This window comes from Chlorocebus sabaeus, chromosome 4 (genome assembly GCF_047675955.1).
Source record: "Chlorocebus sabaeus isolate Y175 chromosome 4, mChlSab1.0.hap1, whole genome shotgun sequence".
NCBI classification, from domain to species: domain Eukaryota; kingdom Metazoa; phylum Chordata; class Mammalia; order Primates; family Cercopithecidae; genus Chlorocebus; species Chlorocebus sabaeus.
The window spans coordinates 27,417,496-27,434,277 of record NC_132907.1 but is presented as its reverse complement, the minus strand read 5'-3'; positions in this window follow the sequence as shown (position 1 = coordinate 27,434,277).

Genomic DNA, 16,782 nt, shown 5'->3' with positions numbered 1-16,782 from the left:
GCAAAGGATTACTTTGCTCACTAGTTTGTTTCCAAGATTGTGTACAGCACCGAGCACAGAGCAGGTGCTTGATGACTATTTGGTAAGCGCTGAGGACAGTGCTAGTGCTCTGGCCAGATCTCCTGGGCCCTAGGATCCTTTCAGTGTGTACCACCCACCAGGCCCCCCACCCCACTTCTGTGTGATTTTGCTTCTAATGACCTACACCTTGATTTGCTTTGAGGGACAATCTGTGACATCTGGAGCCACATCATCCAGATATTCAGAAAGTTGGACATGCCTGGGGTTTTATATCTCTGAAACTGATCTTTAGGGAATGAGCGACTACTGACTCTGTGGGAGTATGAAAGCCCAGCTCCCTGATCTTACAGGAGAAAAACTTTGAGGCATAAATCACATTCCTAAGTTTCTCTTTAGAGTCAGGCTGAAGCCAGCCTCCACCAGATTTTGCTTAGAGTCACACCCTGGCTTGGCTCCTTCTCTTGCCCTCCGCTGCTGCCTGCATTCCTTTGCAAGTGTCTCTAGCATATCTTTAACAAATTATTTGCACACAAATCCTCAACTCAGGGGTTGCTTTTGGGGATCCCAACTCAAGACATTTAGTAAAGTGAACAAACTGTTCCTGATACAGAGAAATTTTTATTCAGTTAGTATGTCCTCCAAGGCTCATGAAGAATAAGGCTACAGGGGTGAGGTTTGTATTGCATATGTTCTAACAGACACCAGGTATCAGCCAGAGATTCATCAATAGAATAGGAATACCAGAATAGCTCTTTCTATGGGTACCAAAGGTCTATGTGCAACAAGGGCAGAAGAAAATGAGAGGGTGATAGTGGATTTTTAAGGTAGAAAAGTAAATCTCTATCAGGAGCGTCTTCTCTCTGCTGATACACAGTACACTTGAGAGCACGGATTTCTTGTTAAATGGTGATTAAAAAGCTTTGGCCTTTAGCCAGGCAATGAAAAGAAATGCATATTTTTCTTAGGTGTGCCTGAGCTATTTTTTAAAACCCTGTGAAAAGCTGAGCAATAAAAACATGAGAGGAAATGGCCAAAGAAATTTCAGCTTTGTAACTGTGAAGGCTGCATGTAAAGAGCAGAGATATTTGCAAGCTGTCAGAAAAGACCAGGGTGTGCATGAGTGTGATTATAAGTGTGAATGTTTGCAGCGGATTATGTCCATGTAAAAGTAGTTTATTTCTGACAGCAAAAGGAAAACATAGAATTTCTTTAATGCAAAGCCATTTTGAATAAAATTATGGAAGATTTCAGAGGGATTATTCATAAACTAAATCAGAATAGTGCTTCCTTTCATTTCTAGGATGAGAATAAGACGTAAGATCCCTATATATGTGTTTATATATGGATACATATATATATAAACATCCATTTAAATGAAAGCTCCAAATGTAACTCATTCCTCTAGGCATAGCTAAAATTACTCACCATAGTCCTTGTGTTAGAAAACAAGTTCTCCTGGTCTAAAACGCTTTGTTATATATTCTAAAGAATTTGGCACCTCTCCAAATTTTGGCCAACCTGTAAAATGTTCTATGGGAATATTATTTCCTGAATTCTATTCTGTTCTATTCTATTCTGTTCCATTGATCTATTTGTTTATCTCTATGTATCTATGCCATACAGCCTTGAATAATGAACTTTTATAATAAATCCTAAAATCAGGTAGTTGTATTCTCCAATTTTGTTCTTTCTGAAAATCATTTTGGATATTGTAGGCCCTTTATGTTTCCAGATGAATTTTAGAATTAGACTTTTTTCTATCAAAAGAATACCCTGCAAATATTTGACTCTTATGTTCAATCCTTTTAACTGAGGTATCCATTTTCATTTAGTACAGTTATTGAGGTGGTTAGATATAGTTCTATCATCATATTATTTTATATTAATCTCATTCATTCTTTATTCTCCTTTTCTTTTTTATCTCCCTTTTTTTGATCAACATAGCATTTTTTATTATCTCATTTTATCTCCTATGTTGGCTACTAAATAACCCTTTCTTTTGTTATTTTAGTAGGTACTTTATGGTTTATAGTGTACATTGTTAATTTATCACAGTCTACTTTCAAGTCATATTATGCCACTTCATGGATATTTTAAGAAGCTTTACAACAGTATGCTTTGATTTTTCCCTACAGAGCCTTGGTTCCACTGGTGTGTCTCAACATATTTTCATATCTTTTATAAACCCCATACTAGATGATTAGTTTTGTTTAAAAAGCCAACTATCTATTAAAGTTATATAAATTACAGGAACACAGTCTTGTGTATTTACTCATATTGATCCCATTTTAGTGCTCTTTATTCCTTTGTGTAAATCCATATTTTCAGGGATATCATTTTCCTTCTATCTAAAGCACATCCTTTCACATTTCTTATAGTTCATTTCTGCTGGTGATGAATTCTTTCAGCTCTTGTATGTTTAAAAATGTTTTTATTATGCCTTGGTGTCTGGAAGGTATTTTCCCATGGCATAGAATTCTATGCTGACTTTTTTTTTTTTCTTTTGGATGTGGAACACTGTTTTCTTGCATTGTTTCTGATTTTAGAAAAATCTACTTTGTTTCTTATCTTTGTTTTTCTGTACATAACTATATCTTTTTTTCTTTTGTTTTACAAATGTTCTCTTTATCACTGTTTTTGGGCAATTTTATTATGATGTGGTTTGGTGTAGCTTTTTTTTTTTTCTTTTTCTTTTTTTGTGCTGGTTCTTGTGTAGCTTCTTGGATCTATGGATTTGTAGTTTTCATCAAGTTTGGAAAAAGTGTAATCATTATTTCTTTGAATATTTTTCTGTCAGCTATTCTCTTCCAGGGACTTCAATTACACATGTATTAGGCTGCTTGAAGTTGTCTCACAGCTCACAGACGCTCTTTTTACTTTTAAAAATTATTTTGTCTCTGAATGTTTAATTTTGAGTAATTTCTATTACTACATCTTCAAGTTCACTATTCTTTTCTTCTGCGATTTCTAATTTGATGTTTATCATATCCAGTTTATTTTTCATACTGGGCATTGTAGTTTTCATATTTAAAAATTTTTTGATTTGGTTCTTTTTTTATATCTTCTATGTCTCTACTTAACATTTTGAATATATGGAATACAGTTATAACAACTATTGGAAAGTCCTTTTTTGCTAATTCTAACATTTATGTGAGTTATATGTCAATTTCAATTAATTGATTTCCTTCTCATGATTGGTCATAGTTTCTTTACTTTTACCATACCTGGTAATTATTTATTGTATACCAGAGATTGAGAATTTGACCTTCCTAGATGTTAGATGTTTTTGTATATCTTTAAATATCCTTTTGTTTTTGTTGTGGGACATAGTTACTTAGAAACCATTTGGCCCTTTTAGGTCTTTCTTGTAAGATTTGTTATGCAGTACTAGAATCACGTTTAACTTGGGAGTAATTCTCCTCTGCTACTGAGGCAAGACTTTTCTTACTACTATAAACAACTGCAGGTGACTTACAAAGTTTTCCACTCTAGCTGATAGAACAGGCACTTCCTGATCCTGTGTGAACAATGGGTGGTGTTCTCACTAATACTTTTGGTGGTCTTTTCTTCAGCTTGAACTCCTTTTTTCACATGAATGTGCTGATCAGTACTCTGCTGAACTGAAGAGGCAACCTCTGCAGTTCTCCAGAGTTCTCTCTCTATGAAATCCTTATTTTCTCCTACTCTGTGTTGTGAGCTTTAGCTGCCTTGGTCTCCCTGGATACTCAGCTCTGCCTCTTTAACTCAGGGAGTTTGCTCAACTACACCTGATTTCCCCTCTCTGCTCTAGTCCAGGAAATTCTCTCAAGGCATTAATCTGAGGCAGCCAAAGGTCTTACTTCATTCACCTACAATATTCCAGAGGTCACTGTCCTTCATTATGTAATATCAAGTGTCTTAAAAGCTAATGCCTCATATATTTTGTTCAGTTTTTCATTCACATCAGGCAGGAGGGAAACCCCAGTCTCCGAAACTCAATTTTGACCATGAGTGAAATTCCTAGCATGGTATTTAATTCAGGTTTATCTTTATTTTCTAGATATGAAAACTAAGGCTTAGAGACGTTGGGTAACTTAATCAGCATCACACACCTGGTAAGAATTGTAGCCAACATTTGAAATCTGGTTGTCTGACAGAGTCTTTGTGTTTCTTCACTTCTTTGTTTAACCCTAATTCCTGGATATTTCAAATCTAGGCATGATAGATCACAATAGTGACTAAACTGCAACATATTGTTAACCAGCAGACCTCATTCTCTAACCATACCAGTTAACAGAACATTTACTGTAGGCCTTTGGTGATTTTTCAATACAGAGACCCCCTGTAGGGGTTCATGGCTTTAACTAATTTTCATATGTATTACTCCACAATGCAATGACATCCTTTCCTAACTGACCTTTCAAGAATAAATAGTCCACTGTGCCTATATAGAAAGCATTGTTCCACCAAATTACTTCACACTTCTCTTTGCCTTCCCAGTGCACAGTGAGTGAATGTGACGGGAGGAAATTTACCATCTGCAGCATAACACGTGGCTCCTTTTTCTACAGTGACTGAGAGACTACAGCTTTCTCTAGATTGCAGAGAAAACAATGCTTCCATGCAGACACCCAGAATCATGTGCACAAACATACTGGTTGCAAAATAATCCTGGTCTCTTAGCCTCTGTCAGCAAAAGCAAAAGTGAAGTTTCACCAACTAATCTCACTTCTTCTTTCTCACCTATGGTTTCATTGTTTTACTAACATTTATAAAAGTTTATATTTTTTCCTGAAAAATCTTAGCATTGAATTTAATCCACAGTTATTCAAAAGTTTAAATTATTCAGGAGCCTTTCTAATATATATGGTTAGTGTATATGTGTATATAAAATATATATCAGAAATATACATGTATATAATGTATGTAATAATTACATTACTGGATGAAAATGAAGTGGTGGGTGAGCCAGGGTCCTTTCTCTTTTTGGTTTTTCACTTAGTAGGCTTTGGTGTTTGTGAGAAATGAGCAAAATTTAGGAGAAGTCCATCTAGAGAACAGAGGAGGGTGGAGGCTGCCCACAACTAATAGCGTTATAACTATCAGCATATTTACGAGGTTACCACAGATATAACCTCTTTTAATAAGGGATAGCATTGAAAATGTTTCTCAGTCATATGTAAATAATTGAATGTATATTGCACACTACTTAGAGGAAGAACTGAAACCTGGTTTATCAAATAACTGAATTAGCTTCCTTTCTTGATGAGATTTTTCAAACATCTTAATTTCTATCTGCAAAAGGTTTGAGGTTTGCTGTTTTGGGGGATCTGCATGTAAAACTGTTTCATCTCATTGACCGGTTGAGACATTTCTTCTTGGTTTAGCTTGATTGTATGTTCATATTGATGGTTGTTATCATTTTAAAAGACACTGAGACAAACTTGGATGCACTGATCAGAAGAATTCACTTAAGTAATTAAAAAAAAAAAACATAAAGAAAAAAAACAAAACAAAACAAAAACAACGCATGTACCTGCTAGATTTCAGATGCAGATAAGATACATAATTCCATTTGGAATTCACTGGAGTAGAGCCAGTGGCTCCCATCATCACCAGGAGTAATTTTCTGGGCTGTGAAATGCTGCATATGACTTGGGATAGTTCTGTGTGCTGAATTAGTTCCAGAGACTTGAATATACAGGTCAGTGAACACACAAAATCTCTTTTGGTTCCAAAAATAATAATGGTATTTTTTATTATTTTTGGAACCAAAAGAGATTCTGTGTGTTCACAGAATAATGGTACCTTTTATTTGCATATGGTATTGTAATTTTGAAAACACAGAACTACATTTTTAAAGAAGTTTATAATCCAGCTTGGGAAACAAAACAAAAATATGTAGAACGATTAAGTGCTCAACTATAGTTCAGCTGATTATATAAGCAAAGGAAAATAGAAGGAAAAATCTAAACAGAGTCATTGAAAGAAGCTTTCTATAGATTGCTTAGTAGACGCAGGTGAGGAGAAAAGCTCTCACAACTCATGTAAAACAGCCTAGGCAAAGGCAAGAAATAAAAGTATAATACATGAGGCCAGGCATGGTGGCTCACGTCTGTAATCCCAGCACTTTGGGAGGCCAAGGCCGGTGGATCACAAGGTCAGGAGATGGGGACCATCCTGGATAACATGCTGAAACCCCCATCTCTACTGAAAAATAGAAAAAATTATCCAGGCATTTTGATGGGCGCCTGTAGTCCCAGCTACTTGGGACACTGAGGCAGGAGAATGGCATGAACCTGGGAGGCAGAGTTTGCAGAGAGCGGAGATCACGCCACTGCACTTCAGCCTGGGCAACAGAGTGAGACTCTGTCTCAAAAAAAAATAAAAAATAAAAAAAAAATAGTAGAATACATGAAAGGAAGTGACTGTGAAGGGATCCTGTTGATCCTGTTGTGGGGGCTGGGAGACAAGCTGCTATCAGATGATGAATGGCCTAGAAAGCTGAACAGAATGTATATCTATTGCCAAAGATAACAGGAAGCCACTGTAGGGTTTTGAGCAGATGAAAACTCTGAGTGCAGTTTTGTGATTAGCCTGCAGGGATATGCAAGAGGGCTTGGGGGAAGATGAACTGAGAGAGACAAGCTTGAGCTAGAGGAGGAGTTTAAATCAGGAGCACGACATCGGGGGATTTGGGAAAGGGCCAGTTAACACTGTAAAGGAAGAAATGACAGGTCTTGAATATTCCCTGTCTCACTGTTCACAATTCCAATGGGACATTTCAGGAAAGAGTAGTGGAGGACAGAGGGTGTATATGACCATTTTTCTGATATCATCTTATGTAGGTATTTTGCTACTCATCTCCTTTGGATGCCATCTGTGTGACTAACTGATCTTTCTCCAAGAAAGGATAGAGTGTGGTGTGGGGTTTAAATGCATAAGTGCTAGGACTTTTGTACTCTCTCCCTCCACCCCTTTATAGGATAGAATGGAAATTTTAAAAAGTAAAATTGAGAAACTAGAGACAATTAAGAGAAAAATATTGGGGAAAGAAAGATTGTTAAGAAAGGAAAAGTAAGCAAAAGGGAGTCAGGGAATAAAAATAAAGAAAAACAGGAAAAGGAAGAGACAGAAACTGGACAAGAAGCAGACAGCCCAACTTCTGAGGGTTTGGATTGCCTCAGTGAAAAGCCAGTCTCTAAGTGCCACCTGTGTCTGCCAGAAGAAGGGTAGAATTATACAGCTTATAGGCTTTTCCCCTCCTTTTGATTCTTCAGATTACTGATGCCCAAAGAGGTCAGATGACCTGCACAAGATTAGATGACTATTGCCACTGGAGACACGATGAGAATGCAGGTCTGGAATAGAGTGTGGCATGGTCTTTATTCCAGTCCCCCACTTCCTTCTCCAGAAAGGATAGTGCATAGTGTTAGGGACTACACCATTCTGACCACTAAATTGGGCTGCTGTGGTCCATATTTCATTCAGATTTAAAGAAAGTAGAACATAAAAACTAAAGAAGAGAAGGTGCTATAATAAGAGAAAAAGAAAAAAGCTGGAAGTAAAAGAAGAATCAGAAATAACAAACTAAAAGAAAAAACATTCCTCAAACAATCTTGAAAAAAGAGAACAAAGTTTGAGTTCTCACACTTCCTGATTTCAAAACTTATTTTATTACAAAGCTACAGTAACCAAAACAGTGTAGTACTATCATCAAGACAGACTTAGACCAATGGAACAAAATAGAGAGCTCACAAATAATCTCTCACATATATGATTAAATGTCTTTCAAGGAGGATCCCAAGACTGTTCAGTAGGTAAAGGACAGTCTCTTCAACAAATAGTGTTGGGAAAACTGGATATCCATAAACAAAATAAGGAAATTGGACCCTCACCTTACACCATATACAAAGATTAACTCAAAATGGATCAAAGACCTAAACATGTGATGTAAAATTATGTAACTCTTAAAAGAAAATAGAAGAAATGATTCTCAACTTTGGATTTGGCAAGGATTTCTTGGATATGACACAAGAAGGACAGGTAACAAAAATAAAAATAAACAAATTGGACTACATCAAAATTTAAAAATTTCTGTGCATTAAAGAGCAAACACAGAGTGAAAAAGGTAAATTGTGGAATGGGAGAAAATATTTGCAAATCATATATCTGACAAAGGGTTAATATCAAGAATATATAAAGAACTCCTACAACTTAACAATAACAAAAAACAAATAATGTATTAAAAATGGGTGAAATTCTTGAATAGATATTTCTCCATACATGATATTCAAATAACCAATAAACATATTAAAAGACATTTGACATCACTAATCACTGGAGAAATTCAAGTCAAAACCATCTCACACTCATTAGGATGGATGTTATAAAACTAAAACTAAACAGGAAATAACAGGTGTTGCTAAGGATGTGAAGAAATTGAAACCCTTTTGCATTGCTGGTGGGAATGTAAAATGGTGCAGTTGCTATGCAGTTCCTCAAAAATTTAAATATAGAATTATCATATGACTTAGTATCCTCTACTTCTAGGTATATAGCCAAAAGACTTGAAAGCAGGTGTTGAAGAAAAATTTGCACATCCATGTTTATATCAGCATCATTCACAATAGGCAAGAGGTAGAAGCAGCCCAAGTGTCCATTGGTGGATGACTGAGAAAACAAAATGTGATACATATACGTACAAATTTATATATATATACACACACACATATATACACATAGGTGTGCGCATATATATATATATATAAAAGCACAGGTAACAAAAGTAAAAAATAAGTTAGACTACTTACTATTATATATACATAATATCAATACATATATACACATACATATATATGTATATACAAATATTACCAAAAGTCCATGGACTCATGTATGTGTGTGTATGTGTGTGTGTGTATATGTATATACATGGTATACATGCACACATGGAATATTATTCAAACTTAAGAAGGAAATTTTGATACATACTACAACATGGGTAAACCTTAAGGATATTATTTTAAGTGAAATAAATCACTTACAAAATGACAAATACTATATATACCACTTATATGAGGTTATCTAGAGTAGGGAAATTCACAGAAAAAGAAAGTAGAATGGTGTTTTCCAGGGGCTGAAAGGGAAGAAATAGAGAGTTGTTTAATGAATACTGTGTGCCAGTCTTGCAAAATGAAAAAGTTCTGGAGATTGGTTGTACATGAATATGAATATACATAACACTCCTGAACTGTACAGTTAGAAATAGTTGAGATGGTAAATTTTATGTTATATGTTTTTTTACCACAATTAAAAAATTTAAAAAAATAAAATGAGAAATAAAAGTATTCAATGACATAATCTGTTCGTGTCGTTATGCTCTCCCCAGAAATGTTTATAAAACTAATGTACTTAAGAAAATTAACACATCTCTTTTTTAAACATGTATTTGACCTATTCATGAGTAGACAAACATGTCGCTCATTCACATATAGATATAAATATTTCATTTTAATTTTAATTTATTTTTAATTACATTTTAAAGTGTTATTTCTCCGAGATGTTAGAAATACTTCTTAACTCATGAAACCTTTTATCTTTGTGTGCATGAATTAAAAAAAAAAGCTATCGCATAACATTTTCCCCATACCCTTATCTCCAGCCCATCAGTAACATCTTTTCTAATCAGATTATAAAAGAGAGAAGAAAAAATAAACTGCCTCTTGGAAAGAGCATGAGCATGAAGGCATTATCTCATATTGTTACAGTAGCCTGTTGTCTCCATATAGAAAGTGAAGAACCTGGATTCATTTGCTCAAAGAATAGAAAGTACTTTCTATTTTCAAGGAACTTTCAGTCTAGAGAGATATGATTTGCCACAATTGTACATGATTAATACATAACATATCTATAAATGATCTTAGATAAGGAATATATAAGACATAGTCCTAGACGAAGAAAACACAAAAATTTGCATTTAAAAATATATACCTAGTTATTTATATGCATATATATATACACACACACACATATTCCTTATATTTACATACAGTCTTTTAAATATATTTATACAGTATTTCTATTAATTAGGGAATATACATGTATATATGCACACACATAGACATACACACCTTTTCTGAGGTGGATATTTTATTATTGTCAGTTCTGCACAAGTTAATAATTTCATTTAAAATCCTAACAGATATCTTCTTAAAAATCTGATAAAATTGTTTTAAATTCACCTGAGCATTAAAAGAAACATTCAAGAATGACTAAAAAACATTCAAGCATTAAAGCCAGGGTCCTCAACCCCCAAGCCATGGACTGGTACCAGTCTATGACCTGCTGGGAACCAGGCAGCACAGCAGCAGGTGAGCGGTGGGTGAGTGAGTGAAGCTGAGTTTCGCCTCCTGTCACGTCAGCAGTGGCATTAGATTCTCATAGGAGTGTGAACCCTATCGTGAGCTGCACATGCAAGGAACCTAAGTTGCACGCTCCTTATGAGAACCTAATGATAAATGTAATGCATTTGAATCATCCTGAAACCATCCACCACCCCACCCCACCCCGTCCATGGAACACTGCCTTCCATGAAATTGGTCCCTGGTGCCGAAATGGTTGGGGACTGCTGCATTAAATTACAAGAGGAGTCATGTTCTATCAAGTGTTTTAGAATCAAGACTGTTACTTATTTTGAAATTTTCTTTGATATCGTATTATAGTACTATAAGAGTACTGAAATAGTTAAGTACTAAAAAATGTTTGCCAAAGTAAAACATATCATAGAACTGTAGTCCTTAAAACAATTACAAAAGCAATTCTACTCATAGGAATTTATTTTGCAAACATTCTCACATAGTTTTGAATTCATATATGAATAAAACTTTTCACTGTAACATTTTTTTTGATAGCCAGAAAAGAGAAACAATCTTCCTGTCCATCAATAGGGAACATGTTTAATGAATTAGAACATATCTATGACTCAAATAATATATTATTGTAATAATGAATGAAGAGGCTTTTTATTTGACTACCTGGAAATATCTTCAAGATTTACCATTTATTTCCAAAAAAACAAAAAACAAGAACAGAAACAAAAAAAGCCCAGCAAAGTGCAGAACAATGATTATATTATGTTAGTGTTGTGGGAAAAAAGTTTATTTGTTTTATTTATCTAATGTATTTATATATATTTTATGTATATCTAGGATAATGTATAATAGACTAACAATAGTGTTTGCCTGTAAGAAAATTAAATGGGCAAATAAAAATGACAGGGAATCATTTTTACTTTTTGACTTTTGAACCATGTGAATGGATTGCTTATTTAAAAAAAATAATATAAAAATAAGAAACCAAAAACTCTAAATAGTGTACTTCTATAATTTACATAGAAAAATAAAGCAAAGATAAACCCTAGTATGTACAGTGTATGATAAGGACAGCATCAAAAATCAGTAAGAGGATCCTGATTTCCAGGCTGGCATGTAAGGAGCTTAGAAGTTATCACTTCATCCTAACAAGCAAAAAGCTGATAAAACTGAAAAATCAACAATTCTTCTTAGATATTTCAGAAAAAATGAGTTCATAGGGCAAGTCACTGCCCCCAAAATTGGAGAGATGGGCAGATACAGAAAATCACAAGCTACCAAATAAGGAACTTTCCTATGAAACAGTACTGGGTAGGAAAACCTGAACTCTAATTGACAAATTGCTGAAAACTCAGTATGTTCAAGTCTGAGAGTTAAAAACTCAGGGGGCTCAATCATAGGAAGACCCCTAAGTCTTTGTGATTTTTACTTTTAGGGGCTCTATCAGGATCTCACAGTGACCACTAGATAGAAATCCCCTTGTGCTTCTGGCAGGGAATGGGAAAAAAGTAGGCACTTAAAATACATCCCAGAGCCTTGTGTTCCTAACAAGACCTGCCCTCAGGAGAAGCTATTTTACTACTACCTAACCTACTGAAGTTTTATCAGTTTATAAAAGCCCAACCATTCTAGTAGAATACCAACTCCATCCTCCTCTGGCCATCCTGTCTTACCTAAGAAGTGAGTGAGGGGATTGAGAAGCACTTGTAAAGGTTACAGCCCAGGGTACAGGTTCACTAAAAGCCTGAAACCTAATCACAGGACTACAGAATGCTTTCCCTCCTTCATACCTTACTATGGCCTATCTACAGCAGTTTCTTTTACCCAGTACATCATGTCAAGATTTCTGTTGGGGGAACCCGCCCCAATATTTCAACATAGGTTCTTTCTATTTTCCATAAGTGCCAACCAGCTGAGAAATAAAGAGAGACAGTACAAAGAGAGGAATTTTACAGCTGGGCTGCTGGGGATGACATCACATATCAGGACTGTGATGCCCGCCTGAGTCTCAGACCAGCAAGTTTTTATTAAGGGTTTCAAAAGGGGAGGGGGTATAAGAACAGGGAGTAGGTAAAAAGATCACATGCTTCAAAAGGCAAAAAGCAGAACTACTAGTAAGGGTCTAACAAAGATCACATGCTTGTGAGGGAACAGGACAAAGGGCAAAAGCAGAACTACTGATAAGGGTCCAACAAAGATCACAAGGCAAAGGGCAAAAACAGAACTACTGATAAAGGTCTATGTTCAGCGGTGCACGTATTGTGTTGATAAACATCTTAAACAACAGAAAACAGGATTCAAGAGCAGAGAACCAGTCTGACCACAAATTTACCAGGGCAGAGATTTTCCCCACCCTAGTAAGCCTGAGGTTACTGCAGGAGACCAGGGCATATCTCAGTCCTTATCTCAACTGCATAAGGCAGACATTCCCAGAGCAGTCATTTGTAGACCTCCCGCAGGAATGCATTCCTTCCCCAGGGTATTAATATTAATATTCCTTGCTAGGAAAAGAATTTAGCGATATCTTCCCTACTTGCATGTCCATTTATAGGCTCTCTGCAAGAAGAAAAATATGGCTCTTTTTGCCTGACCCCGCAGGCAGTCAGACCTTATTGTTGTCTTCCCTTGTTCCCTAAAAATTGCTGTTATTCTGTTCTTTTTCAAGGTGCACTGATTTCATATTGTTCAAACACACATGTTTTAGAATCAATTTGTACAGTTAACACAATTATGACAGTGGTCCTGAGGTGACGTACAACCTCACCTTATGAAAATAACAGGATTAAGAGATTAAAGTAAAGACAGGCATAAGAAATTATAAAAGTATTATTTGGGAACTGATAAATGTCCATGAAATCTTCAAATTTATGTTCCTCTGCTGCAGCTCCAGCCAGTCCCTCCATTTGGGGTCCCTGACTTACTACAACAAATTTCAACAAATAACTACTACAAGGCAAAAAACACATTTGAAGAGACAGAGCAATCATCAAATCCAGACGCAGACATGGCACGGATGTTGGAATTATCTGACTGGGAATGTAAAACAACTGTGATTACTATGCTAAGGAATGTAATGCAAAAGGTAGACAGCATTCAAGAACAGAGGAATAAGGTAAGCAGAGAAATGAAAATTGTAAGAAAAATTTAAAAAGAAATCCTAGAGATCAAAAACACTGTAGGAGAAATGAAGAATGCCTTTGATAGGCTCATTAGTAGATGAGATGTGGCTGAGGAAAGAATCTCTGAGTTTAAGGATTTATCAATAGAAACTTCTAAAATGGAAAAGTAAAGAAAAAAAATGGAACAAAATAGCCAAGAACAGTGAAACACCTACAAAATGTGTAATATACCTGCAATGGGAATACCAGCAGGAGAAGAAAGAGACCGAGGAACAAAAAATGTTAGAACCAACAGTGTCTAAAAATTATCCCCACATTAATGTCACACGATAAATCACAGATCAAGGAAGCTCCAAGAATAGCAAAAAAATTGAATAACAAAAAAAACTGTACATAAGCATATCATATCAAAATTGCAGATCATCAAAGAAAAAGAAAAAAAAATCTAAAAAGCAGCCAAAGGTGGGGTAAAAAACCCACCTTCACTGTCTCAACTATAGAGGAACAAAGAATTACATCTGATGTCTCAGAAACCATATAAAGCAAGGAGAGAATGGACTAAGATATCTAAAGTGTTTTGAGAAAAAACAACTCACCTACCTAGAATTCTGGACTCTGAGAAATTATCCTTTAAAAGTGAAGGAGAAATAAAGACTTTCCTGGACAAACAAAAATTAGGAGATTTGTTTTCAGTAGACTTGCCTTGCAAGAAATGTTATCAGAAATTCTTCAGAGACAAGGATAATGACATAGGTCACTAAGATTATGTAAAGAAAGAGTATTAGAGAAAGAATAAGTGAACCCTAAGTGATATAAGAGGGTGCATCCAGCCAGACACACTATAGCCAGCAGCACCTTTGAATGGAATGACCATGTGCAGGGTCACACAATTTCAGAGCAACATGGTAGGAGCCACTTGCAGGCAGGGCTGCAGCTCCCTGCAAAAGCTTCTCCTCTGCTTACATATTCACTAGCCCAGTAACGAACCAAGCATACCTAAAAAACCTTCCCTGGAATGAGAGGCAACACACTGACACCCATTTGACTAAAGGGCTCAAATGGGGTAAATGAAATGTTAAAGCAATATCCAACAGATTATGGCCACCGCGTTTGGTTGGTTTGTTCAGAGCTGTTCAGGAGGAAGTACATGCACAAAATCTCTTTGATGAAACATCTTGTGGCACACTGTGATAGAAAGGCCCCTTGTGCAGAACCAGGATCTTTTGGGGGTGAGCTATGTTTGTCTTAAGCAGGGCCTGGCTGTGTTTGTCAGGCCTCTGAGTCCAAGCTAAGCCATCATATCCCCTGTGACCTGCATGTATACATCCAGATGGCCTAAAGCAACTGAAGATCCACAAAAGAAGTGAAAATAGCCTTAGCTGATGACATTCCACCATTGTGATTTTTTTCTCCCCCAACCTTAAGAAGGTTCTTTGTCATCTCCCCCACCCTTAAGAATGTACTTTGTAAGATCCACCAGCTGCCGGCAAAACATTGCTCCTAACTCCACCGCCTATCCCAAAACCTATAAGAACTAATGATAATCCCACCATGCTTGCTGACTCTCTTTTTGGACTCAGCCCACCCGCACCCAGGTGAAATAAACAGCCTTCTTGCTCACACAAAGCCTATTTGGTGGTCTCTTCACACGGACACGTGAGACAGTGTTGATACTCCCTGTGTATCCTTCTATCCTTTTGCCTGAAGCTGCACTGACCCCTCACTTCCTCCTTTAGTGTGCACTGGATAGCACTGCCAGGTCTCCCTACTTTCAGCCAAAACCTTAGATCAGCCATGAACACCTTAGTGAGAATAATCAGACAAGGAATTCATTCATTCACAGCAAACAGTAAGTGCCTTTCCAAAGGCACTTATTTCCCATATTAGGCTTATACTGAAGTGTGGAACAACAGTCTGCTCTGTTTCCCAGTTTGAGGAAACTTGTGGAGGGGCAGATGTCTTTCCATGGGCAGTTGAAATCATAGCATGGCCCGTTCCTGACAATCCATGCTTAAGTGTCTGTAAGGCAATGGTGTATCTTTATTTGGAACAAATTTCCCTAGAGGCATTCTGTGTATCTGAAAAGGACCCATCTTGTGTCCATCCAGCACTGTTTGTTCTTTGTAGAATTTAATCATCCCACCAAAGAGTTTCCATGATAGAAAGGTCAAAGGCCTGACTTTAGGTTTAGGCTAGGGGAATGATAGCATCCTGGAGCACCTTGTTTCGGTGAATAAAGAAATGCAAGGTGAAAGTCAGCAGTCTCAAGACTTTCTAATAGCTCAAGGCTAAGAAAAACATCTTTTTCATGGTGACTCTTATGGCTTTGTTTATAGACACAGAAGCTAGCCTCCAGCCCCAAGCAGAAATTTGCTGGAATGTATTTGTTGGAGGTGGTAGTATCTTGTTTGTATTGTTAATAAAGCAACTTCTTTAAAAGCATATATATATATATATAGAGAGAGAGAGAATATATACACAAAAGTATATATATGCATTCTATATATATAGAATATACTTTTATACATTCTATAAATTCTATATAGTACATATACTATATATACACTTTTGTGTATATATGTATACAAAACTATATATATATTATATATAGAGAGAGAGAATGGGATGAAGTACAAAAAAATGGAGTTGGTGATGGTAATAATAATAATATGATGCTGCTGATGATAATGATAGCTAACCTATCTAACTTTCAGAATGTGTCAGACACATCTCTCTGCACATTACATGTTATAACTCATACTTATCTTACCAAACTTATGAAGTAGGTATTATCATTGTATTTAATTTACAAATGAGGAAACTGAGGTAAACAGAGATTAGGTTCATAGTATATAGCTAGTACATAGCTTAGTAGGTTATAGATTTAAAAATTAGTTTCTTGCCCCTATCATATACCAAAATAAATTCTAAGATAATTTAATTTAAGCAGTTAAATCACAAAATTAAATCAGAAAATAATTAGAAGAGATTTTTTTTGAATATTTACATGATGTCTGATGGGGTAAGATATTTTCCAAGCATACAGTGAAATAAATCACAAAGGAAAATCTCAACATCTCTAAACAACTACTTTAACTTTTAAATGTCTACAAGCACACAAAATTAAGAAGCAAAACATGCCCCCAAAAAGCAAATAAAATACTCCTAATGGCTAGTACCCTCAATATGTAAAGTGCTTATAAAAGTCAATGAGAAAAAAAATACTACCTTGAAAGACAGATGATCAAAGAATAGGAAAAGACAATTCACAAAATAAAAAAATAAACATT